General features: G+C 49.5%; 1 long non-coding RNA gene across 1 annotated transcript; it reads right to left on the bottom strand.

The window, feature by feature from the left end:
- Positions 1 to 5,665: 5,665 nt before the first annotated feature.
- LOC129166725 (uncharacterized) lies at positions 5,666 to 6,326 on the bottom strand. Its single transcript, XR_008565625.2, has 3 exons — positions 6,156 to 6,326; positions 5,879 to 5,972; positions 5,666 to 5,758 (listed from the first exon to the last, which is right to left on the bottom strand). It is a non-coding gene; the product is annotated as an uncharacterized lncRNA (long non-coding RNA).
- Between the last annotated feature and the right edge of the window lie 417 nt (positions 6,327 to 6,743).

Genomic DNA, 6,743 nt, shown 5'->3' with positions numbered 1-6,743 from the left:
CCCAGTGAGGCGGTGTATATGGCAAAGAGAAGAGGTCCTAGTACTGAGCCCTGGGGGACTCCGGTGGCAAGATGGTGCACGGTAGAGGATTGTCCAAGCCAAGATACACTGAATGATCGTCCTGTGAGGTACGATTCAAACCAGGCGTGTGCTTTCTCTGTGATGCCCATGCTAGAGAGTGTGGACAAAATGAAGCCATGGTTGACAGTGTCAAATGCAGTCGATAAGTCGAGCAGGATAAGCACTGAGGATTTGGCAGTCACTCTATCTTCTTTTAAGGATTTAGTCACTGCTAACAGAGCAGTTTCAGTGGAGTGGCTCTTTTTGAACCCAGATTGGTAAGGGTCAAGCAGACAGTTTTGTGAGAGGTATTCTATGATCTGCTTGAAAGCCACCTTTTCAATGATTTTGGACAGAAAAGGGAGGAGAGAGATAGGTCGGTAGTTCTCCACATGATTTGAAGGAAGAGATGTTTATTAGCAGCGGTTTAACCTGAGCATGCTTGAGCGAGGTGGTAAATGTACCAGATATCAGTGACGCGTTGAACACATGTGTGACTGCTGCGGCTACTGTAGGAGCAATAGCTTGGAGCAGCTTAGTGGGAATGGGGTAAAGTGGGCATGTAGTAGGGCGGCTGAACGTGAGAAGCTTGGACACACAGTTCTCAGTGACAGGGGGAAAAGAGAAAAATGAAGCAGTAGGGCCTGAGATGGTTGGGCTTGATGGAGTTTGTGGTAGTGTATGTTCAGGAGTGGCCAGTTGAGTAGACTGTTTGCTTATAGCTGCCACTTTGTCAGTGAAGAATGAGGCAAAGGTGTCAGCTGATAGATTGTTGGTAGGAGGTGGAGATGGAGGGGTGAGCAGAGTTTTGATTGTTGAAAATAGTTTCTGAGAGTCAGTAGAGCTGATAATTTTGTCAGTGTAGAAAGCTTTCTTTGCATCAGTGATGCTGGCAGAGAATGAGGACAGTAATTCCTGAAATTTCAATAGATCACCAGGATCTTTTGTTTTGCGTCATTTCCGTTACGCAGCTCTAAGATTGGTGCGTAGAGACCGGAGGGTATTGTGATGGACAGAAGACGGAAGCTGCCAAACTCTGAGGGTGTGGTGATTGGACACCAGCTGGTCCTCGTTACGGATAACGAGGCCAGGGAGGATAAAAAGGTGACAGGCCTACTGAGAGGTGTGCGTGGTCGACCTGTCATTGTGGCATCGGACTTTGGGGGGTGGGGTCGTTCGCAGCCGGTTAGGGCTGCCGGCGACGAAGATAGCTAAACAGGTGTTTAGAGTTCCAGCGTCAGGAGGGAAGGCTGGTTGCCTTCTTTAGGCAGCTAGGGCTGGGCATAGGTGATGCCAAGGCCACGCCGACATCTGCCGCTACGGACTCTGGCAGTGGACTTATGTTGTGGATATACCAGCCGTCCTCGCAAGCTACACCCCGGGGCGTTGGACGGCGTTGGAAGCTCAGACCCCGGGGACGGGGGTCACACCATCCGTGACAGCTAAGTACCGCTGCTTGTGTGACTCATGCCGGACAGTTGGTTTTAGGGGAGGGGGCTCGGGCCATAGTGTTTTATTACAGGGTTCTATTATGGTGTTTTATTATTGATTGTGCAATAAAGTGTGTCTTTTATAAGCCGTTGCCTACTGGTGGTGTGTTCAGGTTCTGTCTGGAGGGCAAGATATTCTGCCCGTGCTGCCCACGGCTACTTTTATTACACTGGTGTCAGAAGTGGGATCTAGCAATCCAAAATGTCAGAACCTGAAAATAACGCACCTCCTCCGTTGAGACCAGCCGAAAATCAGCCCGTGAGCGCAGCGGCTCGGCCGATTTTTATGCCGGAGAGCTTTTCCGGTGTTGGCCGTGAATGGGCAGACTGGGTTGGACAATTTGAAATGCCAGCCGATGTAAATAACTGGGATGAGCCCCTTAAGCTGAAGTTTCTGTGTCTTCTGTTGTCTGACAAGGCTCGAGAGGTTTATAATGGCTTGTCGGGGAGCGCTAAAGCTAATGATGCCATGTTAAAAGAGCAAATGGGGAAGTGTTTGGATCCGTGTGACAGCGCTGATTGGAATAGAGCTGTTTTCTACGCTCGACACAGGTGGCATAATGAAAGTGTCCGAGAATTTGGGATGGCATTATGACGGGCTGTCGTTAAAGCTTATCCGACAGTGGATCCCAATACACGAGACATGTTGGCTAAAGATCAGTTTATAGCTCATGTGGGGAATGGAGACATGAGAGTGTGTTTACGGAGTGCCAAGCCCGCGTCGCTTGAACCAGCCATCAACCTAGCGGCGGAGCTTGAGCTCATTAAGAGCTTGGAGTCCAGCTCAGTATCGGACGCAAGAGTGAGGGGGATAACTGTGAAAGATGCTGATGATAAAAGCATTGCTTCGCTAATGGGGGTGGTTGAGAGCTTGAGACAGGAGGTGAAATCCCTCCAGAAAGTGGTGCACACACTGTCAGTACCTGCTGCATCTAGTCCCCACTGTCGTGACAGTCAGAACACAACCTTGCAGCCTAGGCAAGAATATTCCCGGAGGGAAGGTAATGAGAGGTTTGGAGGCTGCTGGGAGTGTGGCTGTAACCGGCATTTACGTCGGGACTGCCCTTACGTGCAGGGAAACTAGAGGGGGCGTGTATCGTGGGTCAAATGCCCGCCCCCTTCTCCGTTGTTGAGACCCCTGTAGGAAGAGGAAATGCTGGGTACTTGAAGGCCAGGATAGGTGAAGCCTTTGCCTCAGTAGACAAGTATGTGACGAGGCTGAAGGAAACATTCACTACGATGGTGGATGCGGTGAAGTGCCATCAGGGCAGAGCATCTGTGCAACAAATGAGGGCACATGATTTTAGGGCCTCCCGCCGGTTCTACGCGGAAGGTGACTTAGTGTGGGTCAGAAATAAGCTGAGGAGACGAGGGGTGTGTCCCAGGCTTCAGAGGCGAGATAAAGGACCGTTTAGGGTTCTGGATCGACTGACAGATGTGCTATACAGGCTTATATCCGTTGAGGGGGGTCCTGAGAAGGTGATTCATTTCAACCGACTTAAGCCGTGCACTTCTCTTTCAGCAGTCGCACCACCGCTGGCTGTGGGGTCCCGAGAGCGAGCGAGGCAGAGTCTGCGTCAGCAGGATGCTACCTGGGAGGACACCAGCAGGATTCATCATTGGTCTGCAGAGACGAGCAGGTCTGGCGGCGCAAGTGACCCGGCCCCATCACGTGAAGAGGCTGCTCGAGGAGGTGCTGCTGCAGGAGGACCGGAAGGACGTCTCCCTGGGGAGATCGACAGACGTGGAGCTGCGGAACAGCGGGTGGTTCATCAGCCGGATGCCACCTGGGAGGACATCAGCAGGAGTGCTCAACGGTTTTCGGAGACGAAGGGCTCCGGTGATTCAAGCAACCCTGCCCCATTGCATGGAGAGGCTGCTCGAGGGGTGCAGTTGGAAGAGGATCGAGAGGACGTATCCCTGAGAAGGTCGAGGGACCTGGAGCTGTGGAGCAACGCGTGGTTCGTTAGAGGAGACCCCCTGTTTGGCATAAGGATTATCATGTGGAGATCTAGGACTCGAGGGCGAGTCCTTCAGGACAAAGAGGGGGAGAGTGTGATGGACAGAAGACGGAAGCTGCCGAGTTCCGAGGGTGTGGTGATTGGACACCAGCTGGTCCTCGTTACGGATAACGAGGCCAGGGAGGATAAAAAGGTGACAGGCCTACTGAGAGGTGTGCGTGGTCGACCTGTCATTGTGGCATCGAACTTTGGGGGATGGGGTCATTCGCAGTCGGTTAGGGCTGCCGGCGACGAAGATAGCTAAACAGGTGTTTAGAGTTCCAGCGTCAGGAGGGAAGGCTGGTCGCCTTCTTTAGGCAGCTAGGGCTGGGCATAGGTGATGCCAAGGCCACGCCGACATCTGCCGCTACGGACTCTGGCAGTGGACTTATGTTGTGGATGTACCCGCCGTCCTCGCAAGCTACACCCCGGGGCGTTGGACGGCGTTGGAAGCTCAGACCCCGGGGACGGGTGTCACACCATCTGTGACAGCTAAGTACCGCTGCTTGTGTGACTCATGCCGGACAGTTGGTTTTAGGAGAGGGGGCTCGGGCCATAGTGTTTTATTACAGGGTTCTATTATGGTGTTTTATTATTGATTGTGCAATAAAGTGTGTCTTTTATAAGCCGTTGCCTACTGGTGGTGTGTTCAGGTTCTGTCTGGAGGGCAAGATATTCTGCCCGTGCTGCCCACGGCTACTTTTATTACAGTATCATTTAGCCAAGGGTGCGACTGAGAGGATCTAGCTGGTCTAGTGGCTAAAGGGCACAAGTTGTTAAGACAAGAGCAGAGTGTGGAGCAGAGTGACTCGGTGGCTTCATTCACTTCATAAGCAGAAAATGTGCTGGGAGATGGAAGAGTGGAGGCAACAAGAGAGAAGTAGTTTGGTGCCAGATTGCGGAGGTTGCGGAGGAATGAGACCATTGGGGAGGAAGCAGTGGACCTCCCTTGTAGAGTGTCACACGTGCCGGCGAATGAAGCGGAGAAGAGGTGAGGATCCAAAACGGGGTGAGGAAGACAGGCAGACGGGTAGGAACATTTAACAATCATTTATTTGGAGACACGCTGGACAATGAAACAATGATCCGACACAAGACACAGAACAGAAGGGGTTTAAATACACGAGGGCCGGGAGCTAAGGTGATTGGGAAACGAGAGGCAGGTGGGAGCAATTAACGGAGACACAAGGCTGAACAAAATGGGGTGACAGGACAGGGTGTGACATAGAGTCGTGCTGAAATGGATGAAGTAATGATCGGAAAGATGCAGCGGTGTAACAGAGATTGTGTCTATGGCACAGTTTCTAGTGAAAATGAGGTCAAGTGCTTTTCCAGCTTTGTGAGTTGGAGGACTTTGTACTAGTTTTAAATGAAATGATGACATTAGTGACAGGAAGCCTGATGAGCAGGCTTGTGTTATTTGTGGAGATAAACATCAAAGGTGCAGAGCGAACAGAGTCATTGGTAGAGACGTGTTGTTGTTAGCCTATCAGCAGTGAGATGTCAGAACATCAGGAAATAATAATGAGTAAGGCTGTGTCTCAATTCAGGGTCTGCATCCTTCGAAGGACCCAGCCTACTCGGCCGACGTGGGCTGGGTCCTCCGTCGGCCGGGTAGACCGGATGTTAACGGCTGTGAATTTGGACAGGCCTAGCCGTCATGAATTCCCGCCTTTCCCTCGGCGAACGTTCCGTCGCCTAGCAACCGTGGAACCGCTGAGCAGAAGGGAGAAGGAACTTTAAACAATGGAGCTCGAAGTTCTATTTAGATCTTTAATCATTTCCTTGACTGTTGGAGAGCTAATTCGGAGAAAATACTTTCGACAAGCTGAGCCTGAGCAAAGATGTGTTAATAGTTTTTAATACTTTCTAAGGGTCTTCATTTGACCAAAACCGATTTATCACCTTTTAAGACTTTTCAGACCCAGCGGGATACCCTCTAGTAAACAATTCTCATTTGTAAACCAAAATAAAATTCAAGGGTTTGATGCAGAACTGATTTTATTTAGATATTTCTTTTATATGTACATGTTTAATCTTTATTAACCATTTTTTTCTAGCAAAGTAAAAAGCTGTCAAAGTTCTTCCTTCTCTCCTGGGCCCTCTGCTGCTCTGCCTCCCTCTGCAGCCTCTTGTCCTTCCTGATCAGCTCCAGAAGCTGGTCATCGCTGGCACCTTCCCCTGGATGCCCATTTTCTCCAGAATAGTCTTAACAAACATGTAAGAAAAGAAACAGGAAGAGAAAAGAGGACAACGGGTTATTCCTTTCATGTTTTCGCAGAAAAAATAAACTCAAACGAGTTTTTAAAACATGAGATGTTATTGTACCTCCATGCCACAGCCGCCGAATACTTTGCTCCGGTGATCATGTGGTCCATCTCCGCCCTAAGCTTAATAAATTCCCTGGTTTTCTCTTTTGTTCCTAAAATACAAACTTCTATTAAAATCAGGGGAAAACGTAGCGGGAGAAATACGACACCGAGCGCGGCCGAACATACGAGCCGAGACCGCAATACAAGCACTTTTACTGTTACATTTCTAACTAAAATAACGTTCATGTATCACAAAAAGTCCTTAACCTAACAGTTTTCAAGTTTATACTGACATTTATATGCGCAATCCTCTCCGACAGCTCCCGCTTCACTGTCCGCCATTGTTTTTAAGTTTTTCTGCCGGCCGGCCCGCAAGGCATCTTGGGAAATGCTACCTATTGAAGGATACACCGGACCCATCCTTCATTCAGGCGAAAAGAAGGCCGGATTCGTTGACCGCATTTGAAGGAGTCTTCGAATTGGGACAGGCCTAGTTGCGGCGCTGTGACGTAACCGGCCGACGTAGGATGCAGACCCTGAATTGAGACGCAGCCTATGTCTAAAGAAAGACTAACTCTCCTTTCTGACTAACTTTTACTAAGAGCACCAGAGCTTATTTCTACAGAGACTGACTCACGAGGCATTCATTTATACTAGAGAGCAACTGTATTGGAAAACAGAGGCAGGCCCACTTAAGCCTGAAGGTGCTAAGAATGAGTGGTAAGTCATGTAAAACCGACTGTCTAGGCGGGCGACTAAACCTAATTTAGCTTCATTTGTTACAACTAAGCCAACCAATTTTTTTGTCAAATGATCAAAACCATTTAAACTTAACTCTGTTTGCTATCATGGTTTTTTTATGTTTAAAATAACCAGGTTTA

The sequence above is a fragment of the Nothobranchius furzeri genome, chromosome 12 (genome assembly GCF_043380555.1).
Source record: "Nothobranchius furzeri strain GRZ-AD chromosome 12, NfurGRZ-RIMD1, whole genome shotgun sequence".
Taxonomy (NCBI): Eukaryota; Metazoa; Chordata; class Actinopteri; order Cyprinodontiformes; family Nothobranchiidae; genus Nothobranchius; species Nothobranchius furzeri.
Note: the sequence above shows the minus strand (reverse complement) of the source record. Positions and strands in the feature narration are given on the sequence as shown.